This window comes from Anolis sagrei, chromosome 2 (assembly GCF_037176765.1).
Source record: "Anolis sagrei isolate rAnoSag1 chromosome 2, rAnoSag1.mat, whole genome shotgun sequence".
In the NCBI taxonomy this organism is placed as follows: Eukaryota; Metazoa; Chordata; class Lepidosauria; order Squamata; family Dactyloidae; genus Anolis; species Anolis sagrei.
In genome coordinates, this window is record NC_090022.1 from 279,842,151 (window position 1) to 279,867,417 (window position 25,267).

General features: G+C 39.7%; 1 protein-coding gene across 5 annotated transcripts in view; it reads left to right on the forward strand.

Annotated features, from left to right (window-relative positions):
- The window catches only part of PRLR (prolactin receptor), a 173,422-nt gene that overhangs the window by 38,737 nt on the left and 109,418 nt on the right, over positions 1-25,267 (forward strand). For 2 of the 5 annotated variants that reach the window (XM_060761381.2, XM_060761383.2), the window contains one exon: positions 17,369-17,420. The exons of 2 other annotated variants lie outside the window; for them this stretch is intronic. The gene's annotated coding sequence lies outside the window, so the exon portion shown is untranslated. Of the gene's footprint in view, positions 1-17,168; positions 17,421-25,267 lie in introns of those variants that run through there. One more of the 5 variants, XM_067464639.1, reaches the window with a different exon arrangement.

Consider the following 25,267-nt stretch of genomic DNA (forward strand, 5'->3'; position numbering starts at 1 on the left):
AGGAGGAGAAGCAGCAGTCAGGGGGTTTGTTGTTGCACCTTGTGTGGGTAGTCAGCCTCTCCCTTCCCAACATCCCCGTTGACTCGGCACTATAAGAGGGTTTCACAAGACCAGTCACTCTTGTTGCAATGGTGTAGTAACAGCAATGGTGTAGTGTAGTTAGTTCTTAGGGAGCACTGGTGGTCCACGGACCACAGGTTGGGAACCACTGCTGTAAATAGACACTTGGGGCGCATCTTGTGGTTTGACCCTTGCAGTTCATCTACACTATTGTGAGGCATCAACATTCTTTGGCAGAGAAGGCTAAAGACCTTGTAGAACTGCAGCTTCCATTATTCCATAGCATTGAGCTATGGGAGTCAAAGTGCTGTCAAACTGCATTCATTCTATAGTGTAGACGCACCCTAGGTTCAATGGAACGTCTAAATAGGTATGTGAAGGCTTATGTTCAAACCTGCAAATTGCCTCCTACTGAATCAAACTGGAAAGTGTTTGCTATCAATATGAATGTACTGTAGTTGGATTAATTTCCAACAGTTTAGAAATTTTTCTATTTTTCTCTGTCTTTCTCTTACAAAATGCTTTTAACAAAACAAGCTAAAGTCACTATCTTTGGGGCATGATAACAAACAGCATCATCTTGTTCAGAGAATATAGACATTATGTATGTGGGTGGGTGTAATTACAGAAGGCACATCATTTGATAGTCATTTCTGCCTTCTTCTGGACATGAGTAATTGGTGTTCTTCAGCTCCCATGTGGTACACTGAATGAAAGCACTTTAGACGCTTGATATGCCACTGTGCCTAATCTGCCAAATTGTACAGTCTTCAAAAAAAAAATCACATGCTGAGCCTTATGATTACTTTCCATGATGATTTTCCAAATGAACAGATTCTCTGTTCTTTTCTGTAAATACCAAGAACTCTTCCTAGACTCTGAAGAAATCTTGCAAAGGAGAAAACTTTCATTGTTTCATATAATGGAGATTTCTATTTCCTTCTCAAACACATGTGTTCTTGCTTTTCAGTAATTTGAAATATCTAGCCATCAATGGTTGCTAAACAGTAAAGGAATTATTGTTTAGCAAACATTAATGGCCTGATAATTTAATTTTCACCATTTGATTGGTAGGTCCATTCTGTACATGTGAAGGATTTCCAAGTGGTCTTTCAAGGTCATATTTATGTAATGTGGCCCACTGTAAAATTGGCAAAAGATGGTCAAAACTGACCAAAGATTTTGCCCTTTCTGAATCATGGAATGTGTGTTTTGCACATTGAATTGGTAGATTCAATACATCTCTCTTTCCACAGATTTTGCAGTTTCTGATTATATATTTTTTTCAGATTCATCACAATTATATTGGCTGAACCTCCGTGAGATGAAAGACAAATTATGGAAATTTGGTAATAATTTCATTGAGAAAGAATACATTGAAGCCATAATTATAACCCTTACACGTAACCTGGTTAAAAATGAAACCTGGCTTCCATTGCCAACTGAGAGCCACCTGCCTTTACAAAGGGGACCCTCTTAATATCTGAGTTAGCCTGCTATTTAAACATAACAAAAGATCTGCATGTAGTGGGTTCTTCTCCATTGGAACATTTTAATTTTTATTGTTTCCTTTCTTTTTTCTCTTTAAAGTTCTTCCATGAAAAATAACCTACGAACTCTCTTGCTACATTAGTCAAAGTCTGATCTCATTAGAAACTAAAGGGGTGCACAGTGACACTAGGGAAGAAAATAATAATACCCATGGACTCACTGACTCATTGCTTCTAATTTTAAAAAGGTGAACATAAATAAGATATTTGCAGGACAGTTAGGACTGTTTAGGGTGGAAAATTACACAAAATATGCAGTAATATGCACTAATTTTCCATGGGAGGGAGATTTCAGGTAACAAAAATGGGGTTCGGGTGACAACCTACAGGTCACATATTTCCCTCCTCTGTACCATATTGTGGACAATCCCAGCTACACCAAACAGGCAAAGTGTAGGAGTTGTAGTCCATAAAATCAACTTTTATTTATTTATTTATTTACATCACTTATATCCCGCCCATATCAGCCCGCAGGCGACTCAGGGCGGTCTACATATCGGGACAATTCGATGCCATCAATACAATACAAAAGCAAAAACAATTAAGTGCATTTAGACAAAAAAGACAGTGCAATAACAATTTAAAAAGAGCTATATCCTCTAATTCCAATCCTCATCCGTTTCGTCGTCTTGGCCGTTCCTGGGTCATTCTCCATCTCAAGCTTGACTATTCCGGGGTTCCGAATGCCTGCTCGAAGAGCCAGGTTTTCACTCTCTTACGAAAGGTCAGGAGGGAGGGGGCTGATCTAATATCCCTAGGCAGGGAGTTCCACAGCCGAAGGACCACCACAGAGAAGGCCCTGTCTCTCGTCCCCGCCAAGCGTGCTTGCGAAGCAGACGGTATCGAGAGCAGGGCCTCCTCAGATTATCTTAACTTCCTGGAGGGTTCGTAGGAAGAGGTGCGTTCGGATAGGTAGGCTGGGCCAGAACCATTTAGGGCTTTATAGGCTAAAGCCAGCACTTTGAATTGGGCCTGGTAGCAAACTGGCAGCCAGTGGAGCTGGCGCAGCAGAGGAGTTGTGTGCTCCCTGAGTGCCGCTCCTGTTAGCAACCTGGCTGCTGCACGCTGGACCATTTGAAGCTTCTCACCATAGCTTGGGAAAGTTGATTTTATGGACTACAACTCCTACACTTTACAGGTAGATTCTCCTGTACCCCAAACAGTAACTTTTCCAGGCTTAGATCTCTACCACTAAACATAAAAAAAAGAGTGAGAGAGAATTAACATCTGAAAAGAATGCAAGAATTGCAATTATTTAGCTGCCTGAGGCAAGGGCCAAGGTGCCTCCATATTTCATTCCATATATTCCAGTTGACTGTAGTGTTATAAATCTTTATGTAATTTATTCTCACAAAGTGAAAAAAAATTGGAAAAATCTTGTTCTAAGTTACTGTGAAACCACTATTGTTGTTTTAATAACATGTTTTTGTGAAGGCTTGCTGCATGCTTCTGTAGAGTTCACAGCACAGAAAAATGTGATAATTGGTGCTTTGTAGTAAAAGTAGCAGCACTGGATGCGTTCTTTGCATCTTTTCACTCAAACAGTATATCCTGTGTGCATGGGTTTACAATGAGGAAAAAGGGCTAGCTTTGCTTCTAGATACGGGTTTTGCCCACAATATGTTATTATTAATTGCTATTGAGTTGATTTCAACGATGAATTGAGACATCCAAGTCACACTGATAGCAAAAGCTGTGCTATTTATTTATTTATCGTATCAGAAGCAAGTTGGGGGTACAGTTAGAATGCATTGGAAAAACACAAAGTTCAAAAACTTGGCATTTTGCTAAATGTCCTTTGACCTGATTCTGGCCACTTAGAGAGCCTCTGGTGTCGTTGTGAGAAGGTCCTCCATTGTGCATGTGGCAGGGCTCAGGTTGCATTGTAATAGATGGTCTGTGGTTTGCTCTTCTTCACACTCGTATGTTGTGGACTCCATTTTGCAGCCCCATTTCTTAAGGGTAGCTCTGCATCTCGTGGTCCCAGAGTGCAGCCTGTTAAGAGCCTTCCAGGTCACCCAGTCTTCTGTTTGCCCAGGAGGTTTGAAAAGCAGCAGATTACTGGAGCTATCTTCATAGGCCTGTCAGCAGCATATGATACTCTAAATCATTGCCTTCCATCTCACCCACTTCATAGGCGATCTGCTACCAAACAAGAGCTTTTTTGTTGAATTCCAGGGAAGATGGTGAAAACAGAAGAACGGCCTGCCTCAGGGGATGGTGCTTCCTCCATCAATGTTTAACATTTACACAAATGACCAGCCACTGCCAGAAGGGACAGAGAGTTTCATCTACGCTGATGATCATGCCATCACCACTCAAGCTTTGAAATGGTTGAACACCACTTAAATTTAAAATAGATAATGTGCTATGGTCAGGCAAATTAAGGACAATGGCTTCCTTGATTGAGACTACCTTTCTGTAATTTAGTCTTTCTTTCATTATCTATTTTAAAGTTATGTAAATTATCTGTAGTCAGTATTTTTGCTTTCTTAATGTTCAGCTGTAACCCTGCCTTTGGACTTTTTTCCTTCACTTTGCTCTATAGCTATCTACAATCTGCTATTTCTTGCTATAGTATTTGTCTTGGTTCTCATAAACACCTAAGAGAAATACTATAATAACTAATGTAGAGCAATAGAAGAAAGCATGGACATTGGAGGAAGGAACATTAGCATTTGAAGATACGAAGATGACTACTAGCAAGAAACAGCAGATTGTAGATTGCTCCATCAATGTTTAACATTTACACAAATGACCAGCCACTGCCAGAAGGGACAGAGAGTTTCATCTATGCTGATGATTGTATAAACTTTGGACCTCTTCTCATACCCTTGTCCCATCCCCACCATGTGATGGGGGAAGGAGGGAGGGTACTGATCACAGATAACTTTAAAATAGATAATGAAAGAAAGACTAAATTACAGAAAGGCAATGTATATCAGAATCTAAATGTCCTTTCAGCTTAAGCTCTTCTAGGTCTCAAGACAGTGTCCAAATATAATAAGTTGAAACAATTAAACATTTAAAATAATAACAGATAATTCAATCTTCATATTAAACCTTCTAATAAGTTAAAGCAGTTTTAAAACATGCACATGCAAACACTTGTACAAAATCAATTAACCTCCCTCCTCTTCATTGCTGCCAGAGTCAGTGCCAATCAGGCTTCCAAATAGAGTTGGCTCTCCTTGCCAAAATGGTCAGTCTCAATCAAAATGTTGGCAAATGCAAAACTTCTCATATTCAACTTATAAGAGAAAAGATTCCATCTAAATGGTAGGAGGAACTTCCTGATGGTAAGAGCTGTCCAGCAGTGGAGTAGACTATATCTCATTTTTGGAGGTCTTTAAACAGAGGTTGGATGGCCATTTTTCAGGAGTGTTTCAGTTGTGTATTGCTGCATGGCACTAGATATCCCATGTGGTTCTATAGTTTTTCAATTATTTGATTCTTCATAATATTGTGTGTACACATGTGTTCAAATCACCTGTCAGCTTATGGCAACTTCATGAATTTAATGAGATTTTCTTAGGCAAGGAGTAGTCAATTGTTGTTGTGCCAATTACTTCCTCTGAAATATTGCACACAGCACCTCATATTCATTACTGGTCTCCCATCCCATCCTGACCCGTTCTAATCCTGCTTGGCTTCTCAGATCAGCTCGGATCTGGCACCTTTGTTGTATTTATAGTAGTTGATTCATGACTTTAGCACACTGGGTATGAGACAGCAGCCACCACTGCAGCGAAGAGCAAAAATATTGAAGGTGAAGGACCAGCCATTTCAAATGTGAGTTTCTGTTCTCCAACAAAAGAGAATATTAATGTGTGAGAAGGCTCATCTGGAATGACTGTATGATAGGGGTGCTACTTCTCATTACCTGCTGCCAAATTTCCTGCCAGCAACATTCTTCCCACATTCTAGTGGTCAGTAGCAGCATATAAGTAGATATAAGGCTCTGGAGTCTGGAGAACAAGGATCTGGAGAACAAGCTCTATGAAGAGTGGCTTAAAGAGCTGGGCATGTTTAACCTGCAGAAGTGAAGGCTGACAGGAGACATGATGGCCATGTATAAATATGTGAGGGGAAGTCATAGGGAGGAGGGAGCAAGCTTGTTTTCTACTACTCTAGAGACTAGGAAGCGGAACAGTGGCTTCAAACTACAGGAAAGGACATTAGGAAGAACTTCCTAACTGTGAGAGCTGTTCAGCAGTGAAACTCTGCCCCGGAGTGTGGTGGAGACTCCTTCTTTGGAGTCTTTTAAACAAAGACAGGATGGCCATCTGTCGGGGGTGCTTTGAATGCGATTTTCCTGCTTCTGCTTCTTGAATGCGATTTTCCTGCTTCTTGGCAAGAGATTGGACTGGATGGCACACGAGGTCTCTTCCAACTCTACAATTCTATGATTATATTCCTTCTATACTGTCCTTATATCCCAGGATCTGATGCCAGGTTATCTGCTTTGAACTGCAATATATGAGTCTCCACTGCCAGATAATCCGGAATAAGCAGATAATCTGAAATCAGATCCTGGGATATAGGGCAATGCAGAAGGAGCCTAAATTAATCTTCTCTGCATTTTAATTCAAAATGTAAAAGGAGCTATCCAAGGTGTTGAATCCAGAGGGGAGGCAGATAAGGTCAACGCCTTGGCCAACTCTTTCAAAGTTTAGAATAAGATCTGGAAGTCACGAATCACCACTGCTGGTGAAGTAAATGCTGTTGGAAATAATGGTAAATACACAGTATTACAAATGTAGACAAATAATAGCAGCCACTGTCATTATCAAAACAATGTAAAAGGTCTAAATAACTAAGTGCTTTTATAGCTTGTTTTCTTTGTCCTCACATAAGATTGCACTGCTGTTGGTGAAGTGATCTTCCACTGGTCACATGCAAAACATTATGGTCCATAAAACTGCACCATGGTGACTTTTGGTTTACTTCAAAGCTGTGTCATTGATTTCTGTTTGTGAAGGAAATGCTATGCAGTCTGAGAAGTGAATCACCCTATGCTTCTTGGCTAGAAACAAGCAGGGATAGGAGGACCTGGCGTGCTTTCCTCTGAGGAAGGAAAACCCAACAATGAAGCTAAATGTTTCCTACAGATTCTGTTTTGGGGCCTATATACACGTGATATTCCAGTGGTGCCAGTGGGAATGTAAACTTTAAATGCCAGGCACTAGGAGTTGAGGAGAGCTAGAGATGGTTAGCAAAGCTGTAGCATGCAGGAAATGCAGGTTTAAGGCATTTCTCCCTCTCCTTGCAACCTTGGCAAAACCTTCCCAAGGCAATCACTTGGTGCCAATGGCAATTACTGTGTGTTTTGAGTTTCACCAAGCAAGGAGATGGGGAAAGAAGGCTTAAATCCCCTTTCAGAGCCTGGTACTTTAACATAAAATCTACAATGTAATTGCAAAACACATAATTAGCATTGGATACCATTGGCCTTTTAACCTGTAGTCTACAATCCAGCAATTTCTGGACTAGTTGCTTAGTCTTATTAAAAATGCAAAGAGGTCACTGATATAGCATGACAACATGCCATGGTGCAGCGTGCCTGGAATTTTTCTGTAGCTTAGATGAAAATCTGAGCCAGAGGGTGGTTTGGGGGGCTCGTGAAGGTCACCACACTTTTGGATGGACCTTAACAGACCCTTGAGGGCTATTTCCAGGCCTGGTTCAAAACTTGGTCAGCATCTCTAATCATTACCACAATGTGACAGCATTTTTCATTCGAAGGCTTAATACAGCCTGAGGAGTTAACAGAAGCTTCCAGATTTCACAGACAGATCCTGGCATGTTCAGTTCTGGAATTAATTCCACCATCCAAACTCATTTAGCGTATGTTGTGTGCAGGTGATAATTCTGGTTATGACAGAATTAAAGGGGAAGTCATTGGATACTTAATATAACCCAGAATGTAATACTAGGAAAACTCTGTCAATAATTTATGCAACCTACTTTTTTTTCAAAATAGAATCATAGACTCATAAAACCATATTGGAAGAGACCTCACGTGCCATCCAGTCCAACCCCCTGCCAAGAAGCAGGAAAATTGCACTCAAAGCACCCCTGACAGATGGCCATCCAACCTCTGCTTAAAAGCCTCCAAAGAATAACAACAACAACAACAACAACAACAACAATATTTATTTATACCCCGCCACCATCTCCCCGAAGGGGACTTAGGGTGGCTAACATGAGGCCAAGCCCGAAAATAATACAGCAAAGTTAAACACAAAATAACAGAAAAATTACATCACAACATTAATATGAAGTAGCAAAATAAAATAAACACTGCAAAACAACATAATAAAAATCAAACATAAAGGGCTGGCCAAATGTGCAGAAGAGAAAGAGCCTCCAGCACACTCTGGGGCAGAGAGTTCCACTGCTGAACAGCTCTCACAGTTAGGAATATGCATGTGAAGTGTATTTTTTAAAAACTCTTCAGTTTGCCATGAGATTATATTTCTTTTCATAGTCAATGCTGGTCTTTTAAAACAGCACCTCTCCACTTTGTATTCCTCCCTTCTAACCAGATAGCCAACTATTGCTTTCAGAGATTTGGAACTTTGAAGTAATAAAGACAAGCTGGACACCCCTTTTCCAGAATTCCAAATCCAAAGTATTCCAAAATTCAAAGTTGTCCACATGGGTGGTCAAAATATTGGTACCTTTGCTTTTTGATAGTTCCACATACACAAACTTTAGGTGCATCTATATGGTACAATCACTGCAGTTTGACACTACTATGGGCCCTTCCACACAGCCCTATATCCCAAAAATATCAAGGCAAAAAATCCCACAATATCTGCTTTGAACTGTGTTATTTGAGTCCATACTCAGATAATGTGGGATTTTTTTGCCTTGATATTCTGGGACAATGGGCTGTGTGGACAGGCCCTATAAATGCCATAGATCAATGCTATGGAATCAGGGGAGTTATGTTCATTCATTCATTCATTCATTCATTGAAGCCCCTGGTGGTGCAGTGGGTTAAACCCTTGTGCTGGCAGGAGGCTGACCAAGAGAGTGGATTGAGCTCCCTCTGTCAGCTCCAGCTCCCCATTTGGGGACATGAGAGAAGCCTCCCACGAGGATGGTAAAACATCAAACATCCAGGCATCCCCTGGGCAATGTACTGTATATACTCGAGTATAAGCCGCCCCGAATATAAGCCGAGGCACCTAATTTTATCACAAAAAACTGGGAAAACATATTGACTCGAGTATAAGCCGAGGGTGGGAAATGTATCCACTATGGGTCAATTTCAAAATAAAAATAGATACCAATAAAATTACATTAATTGAGGCATCAATAGGCTAAATGTTTCTGAATATTTACATAAAACTGTAATTTAAGATGACTGTCCAACTCTTATTAAACCATTATTCTAACCTCCTTCAATGTAAATGTACTTATTAAAATAATAAATATAATAAAAATAATAGAGTAAAATAATGAAAATGCAATAAAACAGTAATAATAATAAATAAGTAAAATAATAAATGTAGTAATAATAGGGTAACATACTGTTAATGTAATAATAATAGTAATAATAATAATAAATAGATTAAAATAATAAATGTAATAATAATAGGGTAAAATACTGTAAATGTAATAATAGAGCAAAATAATAAATAGAATAATAGAGCAAAATAATGTAAATATAATAATAGAGTAAAATAATACATGTAATAAAATAATTCTAATAACAGAGTAAAAGAATAAATAACCTTGACTCGAGGATAAGCCGAGGGGAGCTTTTTCAGCCTAAAAAGGGGGCTGAAAAACTAGGCTTACACTCAAGCATGTACAGTACTTGCAAACAGCCAATTCTCTCACACCAGAAGTGACTTGCAGTTTCTCAAGTTGTTCCTGATATGATTTTTTTAAAATTTATTTACTATATTTATATCTCGCCTTTCTCTACCCCGAAGGAGACTCAAGGTGACTTACAGATAGCCAATAATTCAATGCCTTAACAACAATATACAATTAAAATAAGCATTTAAATTAAAGTCAAAATTAAGTGCATTAAAACATTATAAACACATTACTATCACTATAAAACCAGGCTATCTGCAATCATAATGCAAATGTGGTACTCATTACACATCATTCCAGTCAATCTATTGCACCGTGGTTCTTCTCTGAAGGCTTGATCCCAGAGCCATGTTTAATAAGGAAAATATAGGAACCAGAAGTTGAAAAGAAATACAAGCTTTTTGCTGCAATGCCCTTAAAGAGCTTCTTTCCCTCCCTTCAGTTGAACAGACGATGGTAGGGCAGAATGAAATCCCAGTTCCTTCTTGCAGTTTCTGCAGCAAGCGCTGGGTTAAGAACCCTCATGGGCAATTCCCTTTTATCTTCCCTTGATCCAGAGAGATAATTGCCAACTGGCACTTGCCTCCAGCTAGAGAAAAAAGTGCCATGGCTTCTTTCCCTTGCAGAACCCCACTAGAGAGATAGTTTTAACCTGCTATCTTCTCTTGGAAGTCCAGCAACATTTTTATGAATATAAATAGACGTAACAGCCTTTTTATTACCCTGCCATTTATAAAAACTGTATTGTTTTGAATTTTATGTTCTACAGAAATTCACTAGTATTAAAAAAAGAACTCTCAGAATGATTGCTCGTTGGATAAGGACTGCACAAGAGCACCTGATTTGCTGAAAACACAGAAAGTTAATTCTGTTTTCTTCAGATATTGATGGTATTGTGTGCTCAGTGTTTTTGACTTAAAGTAACCTTAAGGGTCTCCTGGCGGCACAGTGGTTTAAACCGCTGAGCTGCTGAACTTGCTGATCGAAAGGTTGGTGGTTTGAATCCGGGAAGTGGGGTGAGCTTTAGCTGTTAACCCCAGCTTCTGCCAACCTAGCAGTTCAAAAACATGCAAATGTGAGTAGATCAGTAGGTGCTGCATCTATGGGAAGGTAGCAGTGCTCCATGCAGTCATGCTGGCCATATAACCTTGGAGGTGTCTATGGACAATGCTGGCTCTTCGGCTTACAAATGGAGATGAGCACCACCCCTCACAGTTGGACACAACTAGACTTAATGTCAGGGGAAACCTTTACCTTTACCTTTAACCTTAACGTGAGTCTGTAACAAGTTTTTTTTTCCAGAAAGTGTTTTCTCTTGCCTTCCTTTGAGACTGAGGGAATGTGACTTGTCTAAGATCACTGAACAGATCCCTAGCCAATTGGGGTTTTGTACCCTGGTCTCCATAGTTGTTGTCCATTAATACTCAAACCACTGCAACAAACCGGTTCTCATTGGGTATGCTTCAGCAGAAGAAAAGAGCTTCTCATCTTACTCTTCAGCTCCTGCAGCATTGTTGGGCATTGGCTATACATACATACATATATAATAATAATAATAATAATAATAATAATAATAATAATAATCTTTATTTATTCCCCTTCACCATCTCCCCAAGGGCAACTCGGGGCGGCTAACATGAGGCCAAGCTCAAAGATACAACACAGCAAAATAAAATACAACATGCAAACAACAAAAATCACATCACAATAAAATAGAGTAGACAAAGCAAAATTACCTAATATAAAATCAAACACAATGGGCAGGCCAAATGGACAAGGTAGAAATAAAAGAAGTGTATTTGAGAGGAGCCCAAAAGGATAAACAGTGGGGTTAGGCTTTCAGTTTAGGACGGGGGAAAGTGCATCACAGGGACAAACACAAATGGGATAGATGGTCACTCTCCAAAGGCACATCAGAAAAGCCAAGTTTTCAGATCTTTCTTAAAGGCTCCTAAGGTGGGGGCTTGCTAATCTCACCAGGTAGTGAGTTCCAAAGTCGGGAGGCCACAGCAGAGATGGCTTTCTCAACCTTATATGTACAATAGCTTTCTCAACCTGGTGCCCCGCAGATATAATGGACTACAATGACTATCATGATGCTGCCAGAGAATTGTGTGTTCTATAATCTGAAGCAGCTGAAAGGTGCCAGGTTGAGGAAGGCTGCTCTACAGAGTTGTTTGCAGAGTTACGTAGCAAATATAATTTCCTGTTACCAAGGAGAGAGGAATATTAAAACAAGCAGTAAGTAAACAAGGGGGAAGAAGGCGCAAACAAGGTGAAGGAGCCAAGTACAGTCTCTATAAAGTGAAGCTTGGTTACAACACAGAAGCGAGATTATGACAATGGTTTTAACACTGTGGATTGTTTAATTGGTTTTTAAATACATACATTACTGATGTTTTCATGTGTTTTCATTTCACACATGTCTACTGCTAGTTTTGAATACATTTATTGAAACATGCTGAGTTGCTCTTCTTCTCTCTCTCTCTCTCTTTTTTTTTTTTTTGATGTAGGAACCTATCCCTATCCTTTTCATGTTATTCCCACTTTTGACACAGGTTGAGCATCCCTTATCTGAAGTGCTTATGATCACAAGTGTTTTGGATTTTGAATTATTTCTGATGTATTTGCATATACTTACACAACTAGCTATCTTGGAGATGGGCCCTAAATTAAAACACAAAATTCATGTTTGTTTAATATGTCCTTTATAGACTCGTGAGGGCGAACCTATGATATGTGTGTCGGCACTGACATGCATAGACATTTTGAATGACACGTGGATGCATGAGGCCGCATACAGAGAACTATGGGGCTGCATGTCGAGAAGGACATTTCATCCTCGGTCATGGCCAGGTGCAGTAGCCAAGGATGAAACATTTGCTGTAGTGTAGTGTAGACACTCTGTGCCGGAGGCCTGTAGGCCAAAACAATATAACTTCGGCACAGGGCATCTAGTCTGGGACTTCTGGTTAGGCCATTAGGGGATCTTTGACCTCACTTCCCGCCAGTGGAGCAGGGAGCAGCTTTTAGCACCCTGAAAAATATAGCAATGGCTTTACTCACAATTTTACCCTCTACATACTTTTGTGAGAGCTTATTCTCAGCATTAAATAATATCAAAACCAACAAATAAACAGATTGACAGATGAAGTTAGTAGCACTTGCTTGGGCTTGAAGTGTACAAAATGCCAACCTTCAGTTGAAGATTTAGCCAATGAAATTCAGCAACAAAAAAAGTCACGAATAGGCAGGTTAGTTAAAGAATTCCCCCCTCCTTGTCTTAGTTCACGGCACCCCACACAAGTTAAATAATATCAAGACCAATAAAAGAAACTGACTGATAGATGAACAAAGAAGTCACTAAGCAGGTAAGTTAAATAATTAGGTTTTGGTTTATTAAATACAGTTATAATAATAATAATAATAATAATAATAATAATAATACCTTTATTTATAATAATAACACCTCCATCTCCCCCAAGGGAACTCAGGGTGGCTTACATAAGGCCATGGCCATCAATACAGTAAACACAATATAAACACAAAAACACAACAGAAAATCAGAAAATAAATTACATAAAATGCAAAACCAATATCAATAAGTGACACAGCAGCATAAAATCAGACATTAAAACACAAATGCTCGCACTGGGCAGGGCCAAATTCAAAGATAAAATTTTAAAACATTGGGAGATAGGACAAAGTAAAAATCAGGGAGGGGATCTGAGGATGAGGTTATATATTACAATTATACATTTTTTGTTATTTAAACTATAAATATCGCAAAATTATGGGGGGGGGGGGGTTAAGTGACACCCCAGTTGATTTTTTGGCGCATTTTGACACACAAAGCTCAAAAGCTTGCCCATCACTGTTATAGAGATAGCTTGAATATAATTTTATATATTTTTTAATTTAGTGAATGAAATAAAGTTTGTGTGCACTGAATCGACAGAAAACAAAAGTGTCACAATCTTAGCCATCAATGTAGACAATTTTGGATTCTTTCAGATTTGAGACTTCTAGTTAAGTGATGCAAAACCTATACCAAACTTTCTGTTGAAGAAGTAATGCCCAGGAACATATCTACTTCATTCATTGAGATATACCTGTATTTGAATTTTGTTCAAAATATATTACTAAGCAGTTTGTCTGTCCTAGGATGTATGTGCTTCTACCCAATTATTATTTATCAATGACTTTTAAGGTAAAGTAATGTTTATACTTTTTCCATTCTCACTCCCCACATATTTATGAATACCTCCAAACTCTACATATGATGAGGTAGTTCACAAAAGCCTATGCCAAAGCCAAGGTTAGTCTTTAAGGGGAAATAGTATTGGGTAGATGCAGAGAGATATTTGTTGTAAACAGCTTGGAAAGAGAGGATGAGGTGGAGCCCAGCAATGCCCAGCAGGTCCCTCAGCCAAGTTTGAAGAAGCGCCCATGGAAGTAGCTACTTCATCTCAGGCTGCAGTATATAATATGCAAGCAAGTTCCTCTGAGCAGGCTGTGGAAGAGTTAACTGTTCCAGCTTTTGTGGATTTGCAAAGAGAGAGATCTCAGTTGTGCAGGTCCTTGGGACTAGCTGAGAAACAAGCCAGCAACAGGTGACACCTGAGAACTGAGGATTTAAGGAGCTGAAATGTGGCACCTTGTTGCTGGCTGCAACATCTATGCTTGAAGCTATGTGTTCTCTTACGGCCGTACCAGGAACTCCAGCTTACTTTGCCATTTGTGGATTGTTGCATGTTTTTTAAGGTTCTGTGCATTTGCAGTTAGATGGCTTTCCTTACTTTGCAGTTATTGGGCCAATGACCTGTCAATTATCATTAGGTTCCCTAGTTCCACCCCCTTTTTGGATTTTAGAGGGAATAGGAGCCATTTTAGGTCAGTCCACACAGAGAAGCCTTTCTTACAGGACTTAAACCAGGACCTCCTGTAAAAGGCTTCATCATTTACAGCTTGGCCGGGGAGAAAGGGCCCCATAGCTTGGCCGGGGAGAAAAGGCCCCATAGCTTGACCGGGGAGAAATAGCCCCATAGCTTGGCCAGGGATATACAGATACAGCCTCACAGCTCTCTTGCTAGGGATCCAGTCCCACAGCGCTTCAGCCAGCCATCACTGGGAAGTGAACATCTTCCTCCTCCTGGAAGTTCTGCAAAGTCTCTGTTCAGTAAGGGCCCTTCACGGCAACCATAAAGCAGATTGGACCGGGTGTAGGGGTCCCCACGCCAACAGAATAGAGGACAGATTGCCCAGGTAGAGGTTGGGGATTTCCCCAACAGTGAAGGAACAGTTGCCTGCCTTTCGGGGCAAGATTAAGAAAGCCAATAGTTTATTAAGAAAACTTTGAAGCTAATCGTTGAAGATTTGTTATTTGTTCAGTAATAAAGATTTTGTTGCATCTCTAAAGACTTTGGAGCCCATCTTTTCAGGAAAATCCCAAAAAACCTTTATCTGTGGCAACCCCAGCGTCCCGTTGGGCTCTCAGAAATTAAGTCCTGTTTACAGTCTTTTATAGGAGCCCAGCGTGCGACAGCACACTATGACCTAAGACACCTGTTATCTCGTATTCATGATCCCTGGACTCACCTTTGGACTTTTCCTGTCGGATTCTGATTTATCTCTGGACGTTGGACTCTCTGGTATTTGACTCTCAACCCGCTCACCTACTCAGTTGGTTTACTCCCTGCTGCTAATTGGGGTGGGGTCTTCTGATAATATGAGATCCTTGTTTTCTTGTATTGCTTCTGATTTTATTTGATAATTTTTAAAAAGCTGTAAGGATTAAAAATCAAAGTAAGTGTCAATCCAGTATGGTGGATGAGCCTTTCCACCACTCCATCCTTCCACTTCTTAACATGAACCCTTTCTATATCCTCTCCCTTGTAGTTGCTCTCAAGCTGAGAGTGTGAGTTGCCCAAGGCCACGTAGTGGGTTTCCTTGATCGAGCAGAGATTTGAACCTTAACCATAGAACTATCAGTCTATCTAGTACAGTGGTTCTCAACCTGTGGATTCCCAGGTGTTCGGGGCTACAATTTATTTATTATTTATGTACTTCATTTTTACCCCACGTTTCTCACCCAAGGAAACTCAAGACAGCTTACAGCTCCGGCAAGAATTCAATGCCGGTAAAAATCAACAATAAACAGTAAAAACAGTTAATCAATAAAACACATTAAACAGTATACAAATTAAAAACGTATAAGGTGCATAGTTCCACTCATTCAATAACCGTGCTCAAATCCTTAATTCAGACTGTGTCAAAACCCGTAGTAACCACCTACATTTCCCAGATTAAAACTGGGAGATATATGGGCAAGCAATATCAGAGTTTGGATGCGGAACAATGGCTTCAAACTTCTACAGGAAAGGAGATTCCACCTGAACATGAGGAAGAACTTCCTGACTGTGACAACTGTTCAGCAGTGGAACTCTCTGGTTTTTGGTGGAGGCTCCTCCTTTGGAGGCTTTTAAACAGAGGCTGGATGGCTATCTGTCAGGGGTGCTTTGAATGCGATTTTCCTGCTTCTTGGCAGGGGGTTGGACTGGATGGCCCATGAGGGCTCTTCCAACTCTATGATTCTAAGATGGCAAAAGGTGAATTGAGGTACATCACACAATCTAGAAGAGGCAGAAGCAGCTAATCCTATCAGATAGAGCAAGATTTCTAGCTCTTCTCTCTCTCCCCCTTACTGAACTTACTTTGCAGCAGTTGATGTTAAGCCGAGGACAAAGGGAGAAAGTGGGAGGAAAGAGAAAACTGGGGCATTTCCAAAGTAGTTTAAAAGGTGGGACAACAAAGGATTAATTGCTAATCTGGAACAGGGTTAGAGAACATTTTCAGACATGACAACACATGGAGTGGTTGGATGGAGTGGACTAACAATGCATCTGCTTTAGACCTGACCTTTGTTTGTTATAGGATATATAAAGCCAGCATAATTGTTGCCCTGCTTTTTCAAAGTTTGCATGGAGGGGTGTTGCCCTATGTCCGCTTGTTTTTGCAATGAGTATTTAGCTACAAGATAAGATCCGGGTTGCATACGTGCAAATCCAAAGTTGGTGCTGGATTCAGACTCAGGTTCAAATCCCCATGGAAGCATGCAACTCATGGTGTGATCTGGGGCCAGTCACAATCTCTCTCGGTGTGCTACATCTCACAGGATTGAGATGTAGCACTAACCTGAGCTTACTATTAAGAGAAAGAGGACAACGTGGAAAAGATGAGATCTAACTGTATAACTAATATTTTGGCAGTCGACAGTTGTGTATTTTCTCTTGCTGATAGAAAAAAATCCATAAATTATTTCAGAAAAGAAATCTCTTTTCTTCTGCTTGCCTGTCTTTATAACAAAGGGCACCCAGTTCCCTCACTGTCACAAAATAAACTATATTCAGCTTTCCAAAGTGCCCCGGGACATTGCTTTCTCTCTAAACCTCCCCTCCCCTTTTGGGGGGAATGTACATTGAGCTGACTTTAAAAGCACAAACAAGTTTCCTTCCTCCACTTGAATGTAAACACATGCGCCTCAAGAATGTAAATCCGGGGCTTAACCATATGCCTTCATTGCTACATCTTTGAAAGCTGTACCTTTTTAACCTTGTTAAGCTAGCTGTCAGTCTTGGGACATTTTGCATTGTGCAAAGAAATCCTTATTTTGCCTGCAGCAAGGAACATGAATGTTGCAATCCTGGCTCCTCCTCCAGGGAAGAGAGCATATGAGTACATAGGCGCTCTGATTCCCACAGAGCTGAGTAAGTTCTTTGCTCCAGACAGTGTGGATTTTCTCTGTTGCCTATGGTTGTCCTTTCCTTTGGCTTCCCTTCGACCTCGCTTTCTCTCTGGATTTACTAAATTGGTTGGAAAGTGTTTTATCAACGCCGGGTTTCAATTTTCTGTCTCTCTCCCAGGACGTTGACTTGAGCCGACATGGATCTGGTCAGGGCTCATTACCTCAAGAGGGTGAGTACTGTGTGGTTTAACCTGTTCTTACAGCTGTCTTTACTGAGGGAGAGGAGGTTTGCTGTGTAGTTAATCTGTGTTTGAGACAGCATTGCATGGACTTTCATTTCGCTGGCTGCTGAGCAAGAAAGTGCTTTGCATGTTCATAATGCAAATGTCCAAGCACTAGGAAAAAGGGGCCGTATGGGATCTCCAATAAAGTGCTAAAAATATCTCAGAGCCATAATCTGATACTAGTGTATTGCTCATGCAATAATTCAAAGAGGCTGTGTGGACTTGTTCAAGTCATACGGGGAGCATTCCTATTATAGAATGGGTACCTTACGCACCTTAAGCATGGCTTGATACCACTCCCCTAATCCAGCATCATGACCATCAGTTGAACTAAAAGTATCTTCTGGGTATCAGACCTTCTTGCTATCTCTTCTAATCTCTTTCAGAATAAATCTGGAACTGGGGAAAGTTACTTTTTGGGCAACAACTCTCAGAATCCCACAACTGCATGGTCAGTAGTCACTCAGGCTGGCTGGGGGATTCTGAGAGATGTAGTTTAAAAGGCAACTTTTCAAGTTCTGTCCTTTCCTACATAATCCTCAATTTGTGGTTGTCTTTTGTGACGTTGCATGTTTCTTCACCAGCTGATGTCAACTTTATGGATGATGCGATGGGAAAATGATTTTAGTAATGAGACGCTGAGGACTTGTGTTTTATTGTTTTTATTGTTTCTACTGTTTTTATATAGTCTATATTATATGTTTATGTTTTTAATTATATTTTATATTATTAGGGGCATTTATTGCTGACGGTAAACCGCCTTGAGTTGCCTTTGGGTTGAGAAAGGTGGTATATAAATATGGTGTGTGTGTGTGTGTGTATATATATATATATATATAGTGTGTAGAGAGTGGCATGGAGATCTTCCATCTGTCAAGTGACATGCCCCAGGACCTCACCTGGCCCCAATTTGGGTCCATGCAATTATTTTGTTATATGCCTAGGCATTCCAGAATGCAATTGGTTTAGTCTTGTAGAATTTCTGTGGTTTTATATGCATGCTGTTTCTTCAGTTTCCTCTTGTGATTATTTAATATTTTCGTACTGTCACAGTATACCGTACTAAAAGTTAATAAATAAATGCAGGTGGGAATCAACAACACCCAGGTGTAGAATATGCAAAATATTCTGGAGTGTTCTTCCATTCACACATATGTAAAATCAGACAAAGATGCTCAGACATGATGCATGTTTAATTCCTGGTGATCAGCATGATTGAGTTTTCAGACTGCAGTCTAATATTTTAACTTTCAGTACGCATCTATCTGAAGCTTTAGATCAGTGGTTCTCAACCTGTGGGTCCCCAGGTGTTTTGGCCTGCAACTCCCAAAAATCCCAACCAGTTTACTAGCTGTTAGGATTTCTGTGAGTTGAAGGCCAAAACATCTGGGCACCCACAGATTGAGAACCACTGTTTTAGATCATGGTCTGAATGTCTGTGTTTAATGAAATGCAGAGCTAGGAAAAAAAGTGCCTTTTTCAGATTACAACTCCAACAAAAAAAAAGCCGTCAGGAACTTTTCCAAGCTCCGGTACCATTAAATGAAGATCTTTTTGGACTTGATAGATATGCCCCTGGTATTATCCCTGTAGTGCTTTTAGCACCCAAAAACACGTTTCCATTCAACCATCTGTGTCCTTAAATTTAGGAGTGTGAGTTTTGTTTCTTCTTGTAATAAGTGGGGTTTTTTTTAAATGATGCTGTGTTTTTAATCTACATTGCTTTTGCACACATTTACTGGAAGTCAATCAGAAAATATTTATGTTAGAGTGGTACTGGCATATTTATACCAGAAGTAAACAAATAAACACACAACCACAATTCCAAAATGGGAGTTTAATGAGAATGCAGAAAACAGAAATGGAAGGTAAACTTTCTTAAGAACGGAAGTACTAAAATTAGTAGGAAACCTTTCCTGAACATTTTTATTTGTTTCTTTTGACTTTCTCCAGCACTCCTAATATCTTCTTACTTTGTTTTAAGTGATATTCATTGACATGTTTACAGTGTAGCACTTTCATTTCTAACATTGCATACTGCGTGTTTTTGCCCGTATGGGTGTGTACAGGTACAAAGGAGGCATGGCTTTTATTTTCATGCGAGGAATTTGTGCCTATAACTTTTTTATGTGTCTATGCATTGACTGGCATACATACATTTTTTTCCATAGGACCTATTGTCAAGTTAAACCAATCCCCTTATAAGAGATCCAGACACATTACTTAAATTGTAATAACAAAATATCTGGGCACACAACAAACCTGAAGGTACTCAAGGTAAATAAATTAAATTCACTAGCAAGGATTAAAATAAGTGACTAAAATAGATGACTTTAAATTACAATAACAGTAGGATTAATTAAGGAATGAATTAAAAGTAAACAGTGCCAAAGGCTCATATCAACACCTTTGTGCGACACACCAACACACTGCAGGTGAAATGCTAACGTGTTGCGATGCACAGTTTGGAAAGCTCTGCTTTAAGGGATACGTTCCATGAAATCTGGATGATCTATGCTGACAGTAACTTGTAGTTAAGACGTTAAAAAGGAGATAATTATTTTGTTGCATTAACCATGGAGTCCTTCATTTCCTAATCTTTCCTCAAATCAATTATTTTCTGTTTGATGTTTCTCGTGCTTGTTCATGTGGTCAGATGCTTTTCTTGTCAACTCCAGATTTGATTAGTTAATCAAGTTGTTTTTCTGAGAGCATTTTTGGAACTGTTCTGGTTTAAATGTTGGATAGAAATGTAAATAATCAAATCAAGTTAATCTGAATCTGAGATGAAGTTGTTGCTTAGTTTCCAATACCTTACAATCTGACGTTTTGGTGCCAATAACAAAACAGGTGCCATTGGAAGAATTAAATGTGATTTGGTAGTTAGAGTTATTGGGTGCATTTTTGGCAGCATATTCCCTTTTCGAATGGCAGTGTTAAAATTGTATTTGAGCTGTTTTAAAAAAAATGGTGCAAGGTATTATTGCTACAATATTGTTGTGATATGGGCTCCTGGTGGCACAGCAGATTAAACAGCTGAGCTGCTGAACTTGCTGACTGGAAAATTGGCAGTTCACATCCAGGGAGCAGGGTGAGCTTCTGCTGTTAGGTTCAACTTCTGCCAACTTAGCAATTTGAAAACATGCAAATGTGAGTAGATCAATAGGTACCGCTTCTGCGGGAAGGTAACGGCGCTCCATGCAGTCATGCTGGCAACATGACCTTGGAGATGTCTATGGACAATGCCGGCTCTTCAGCTTAGAAATGGAGATTCACACCACCTCAAAGTCAGACATGACTAGATTTAATTTCAGGGGAAACCTTTACCTTTACTTATTTTTGTGAAACGGAATGGATACTAGATGTATTCTCCAGTTACAAATAGGTACCATGGTTTGTGTTAGTTAGCCATGATTAAATCAGAACAACCAGGGGAACTCCATTTTGTTCTTTCTGTTCTGGTTTGTTTCTTTCCTGCCCATTTTATCAGCTCCAACTTTTTCAGTCAGCAGCTTGAAGAAACAAGCCAGACTTCATAAGCCAACAACATGTGTTTTAAGTTCGTCTTTTGAGGCCAATTAATAAACCACAACTTATTAGCAGTGTAGAAGTCACGTATTGCAACAAGTCACATTAAAAAAAACAACAATCACACTATTTTTGGCTGCAAGATATGAACATGGTCATTGTCTGGCAAGAAACTCAGTTTGAATTGTATTTTACCTATGAAAAAAACTCAGTGGACATCGACAAAATTTGTTTTTCCTGAGTAGAATCTTTGCATACAGCATCTAATATAAAGCCCGATATTGTTTTGCTGTGTTTTGATACACTGCTGTTTTAAAATACATAGTCTTGATACATTACCATTTTAAAAACATGTATTATTCAGGTGTGCTCTCATTAGGGCGTTGGAATTGGAAGAGCATTACAAAAGGGTCCCTCAGGCCCCTTCCTGAATAAAATCCCACATTTTCTGCTTTGAACTGGAATATATGGCTGTGTGGACTCAGATAACCCAGTTCAAAGCAGACATTGTGGGATTTTCTGCTTTGATATTCTGGGATATAGGACTGTGTGGAAGGGCCCTCAGAGTATCCAGAAGTGTTGAGAGCCATAAGAACCAGACTGGGGGCTATATGGGGCCCAATCCCATACAGATGAGTTCAAAATGTGGTCCTGGGGCATCAGGATTCACCCCAGTGTTGTATTGTGGCTTCTGCTCCCTTTCTGGTCAAACAAGAAGGTTAAATTGCATCTTCTGGAAAAGAAGCAATTTGTGTTTCAAATAGGTTGTAACATCAAAATAAATATCATTTCTTTTCAAAAGTGCCATATCCATATTTTAATTTTTTCCATTTTAAACACTCCATGTGTCCCTTTGCAGGAAATTGGCCGCCTTGAGCTATAACTCAGGGCAGTTTCCAAAGTATAACAAAAATGGCAAACATTCAGTGCCAGGAGCTAAAAAACAACAGTCATAACGAAACATGATACCCGCTTCTGTGAATCCATGTCTTAGTCTTGCTGTTACATGACTTGACTTTTTGGGAGGAAAGATGTGATGTAATGATGTTTAATAAATAGTAAATACACGCATTGAGCCCTAATTGTGTTTTGAAAAGGTATGTATGTGTGACTCATTGTGATTCTGCTGCAAATATACACTTGCGAGCAATTAGTCAACAATTTACACTTTATGTGGAAATGATGGATAAGGATTAGGTCAGGTGTGACTTAACATTTTTAGCACTTTTATGATTTTAGTGCTTTCTAAAGGAATAGCAGGAGGAAATCAGATGGGAATCAGATGGCGGGGTGGGGGGTAGGTTTGCTCTCCCTACATGCAATATAGGTAAAGGTAAAGGTAGTCCCCTGACATTAAGTCCAGTCATGTCTGACTCTGGGGTGTGGTGCTCATCTCCATTTCTAAGCCGAAGAGCCAGCGTTGTTCGTAGACACTCCAAGGTCATGTGGCCGGCATGACTGCATGGAGCGGCGTTACCTTCCCGCCGGAGCGGTACCTATTGATCTACTCACATTTGCATGTTTTCGAACTGCTAGGTTGGCAGAAGCTAGGGCTGACAGCGGTAGCTCACGCCGCTCCCCGGAATCGAACCTGCGACCTTTCAATCAACAAGCTCAGCAGCTCAGTGTTTTAACCCACTGCGCCACCTGGGGCTCCACATGCAATATAGTCTTGTCAAAAAAGTATTTTGGACTAGCTCAGCAAAGGCTTAGAGACAAAAGTACCACCCTTATTTGTTTGGATGTTATTCCATGTGAAGGAAGACTATAAATATCTCGTACAGTAGCCCAAATACTGTCTTCATGTTCATAAAGTCAATCATATTTGTTTTCTGAAGAAGGAACAACTATATGTAGCTTGGGTAGGATGGCATTCAGACATTATCGTTGTTGATTGATGAGTGTAAGATGGATGGTCATTACTTCTCAGTATTTTGGCTAAGATTGTGTGCAGTGTGTTTATAAGATAGTGTCATTGTTTGCACATATTAATTGATTGCTTTGGACCTTCTTTGAAAAAAAAAGACATGGAAGTGGGAAAAGGCAGTAAGTATTAATAATGAGAGATCTGCCAGAATTAGAGCAATCTGGATCCATTCCAGCCAAACCACTCTGTAACACATAAGACAAAATCATCCATCTATGAATGATGAACATAAGTTGTTCTGATGGAAATGAAGGGATTGCATGACAGAAAGTACTTAAGGTCACACAGTTGAACAAACAGCTGGACTTGAGAACCTGCTGCACTCCTTGTGCTAGGAAGCCAAATGGTTTACCTTTAACAAGTATAGTTGGGTAACCTTTAACTAAATTATAATAACACCTGTGATTTTAAACAGACAAGCTCCCTTATAAACTAGGTTTTGTAGCTACCTTTCCAATATTCATATTTTCCTCTTTCAATGCTTATGTTTTCTGCTGCTTCTCTGCCCTCGATCCCATTTGCTTTTTTTCTCATCCATTTTTCTTCCTTCTTCTTTTACTATTTGATTTTTTTTGGCTCTTCTTTTTTCATAGATTTTAGTGAACCAAATACATTAAACAAAGCGGGATTTTAAACATTAAAGATTTTTCAGTGGCTTTTGCTTGTTTATGGTTGAACTCTGTATGGGTTTCTGTTGGCAAGATCGTATCACTTTAGTCAATAATCTATGATCAACTGTGTTACAGCAACTTGGCCCATGATTACTCTAGATCAGGGGTTCTCAAACCTTTTCAGCCATTGAGCCCTTTTGAAATTTTAACCACCATATACTTAACATTATTTTAGTGGAAGACCCCAGGGTCTATCCAGTCCAACCCCCTTCTGCCATGCAGGAAAAGCATAATCAAAGCACCCCCAACAGATGTCCATCCAACCTTTGTTATAATTATTATATGTTGGATATCATCTGGATGCCACATTTAAAATGCGGGAGCTTCCGCTTTTAAAGGGCTGTCTGGATATGCCCTCAGCCTGCAAATAAAGCAAATCTGTAGTTAGTTGTTTCTGTATTCAACTCATTCTCCTTCAGTAGCTCCCCTTGGCCTTCAAATTAGAGGGTTGACTAAAATCATAGAATCAAGATAAAGGAACATGAAGGGAAGTAATAGTACCACTCTATTCTATTTGGTCAGTCTTCACATTAAGTACCTTGTCTAGTTCTAACTAAGAAAGACATTTACCAACTGGTACATGTTAGTAGGAGGGAAACAAAGATTGTGAAGGATATGGATATCAAGTTTTGTGAGGCAGTTGCATATGCTTGGTTGGGAGAAGAGAAGACCAAAGGTGATGTCTTCAAATATTTGAAGGCCTGTCATACAGATGATGGAGTGGGTTTGCTTCTTTGCTGCTCCAGAGGCTAAGATTCGAAGGAGTGGATTTGGGAGAGATCTCAACTAAATGTTAGGAAGACCTCTGTGGTAAGATCTGTGATAAGAGGCACAAGCCACTTCAGGAGACGGAGGGTTGTTATATATATATATATATATATATATATATATATATATATATATATATATATATATATATATATATATATATATACACACACACACACACACACACACACACACAAGATTTGATAGCCGTGGGGGTCTCTGCCAACTCTGTGACTCCACAATTCCATACTTGCAATATCTACAGCTTTTAATGCTCACGTGGACCTATTTTCAGAAGCTGTCTTTAGAAACAGATGGGATGCCCAGGGCATAAATAGATATCATTTTGATCAGGCTCTGGTGCCAACATTAAACACAGGATGGGTGATGGTATGCATTCTCTCCTTGCATATCAGGGTGTTGCTTATTGTTGGGACATATTTGTGGGGTGGAAGTCGTCCACTCATCTGCCCTAGGGCGAGGGAGTGCCTGTATGCTGCTCAGAATAAGGGAACTCAACTTTCATTTAAAGCTTAATAAAAATATTAGCAAATTGGATAGAGCACCAAGGGTCTAGCCAAGTCCTCTTGTAGTCTTGTGAGTCAGATTCTATAGTGCCAAATCAGAAGCGTGACTGTAGAGAATGGATTAACAAGAACGAGGTCAAAGAAAAATAGATTGATTCACATATTAATGAGGCATACCATCATATAATATTGTGTTTCTCAATATCTAGAGAAGCATAGTAGTTTCTCTGTCAGCCAGAAAATCTTGTTTTCAACCATAAATGTACAAAGGGGCCTTCGCCAAGACTTGTCTTTCGAGGGGCCCTGACTCCAGTTGTAAAATAGAGATAACAATATTGATCTATCTTACAGAACTCTAATAATTACTGAAAT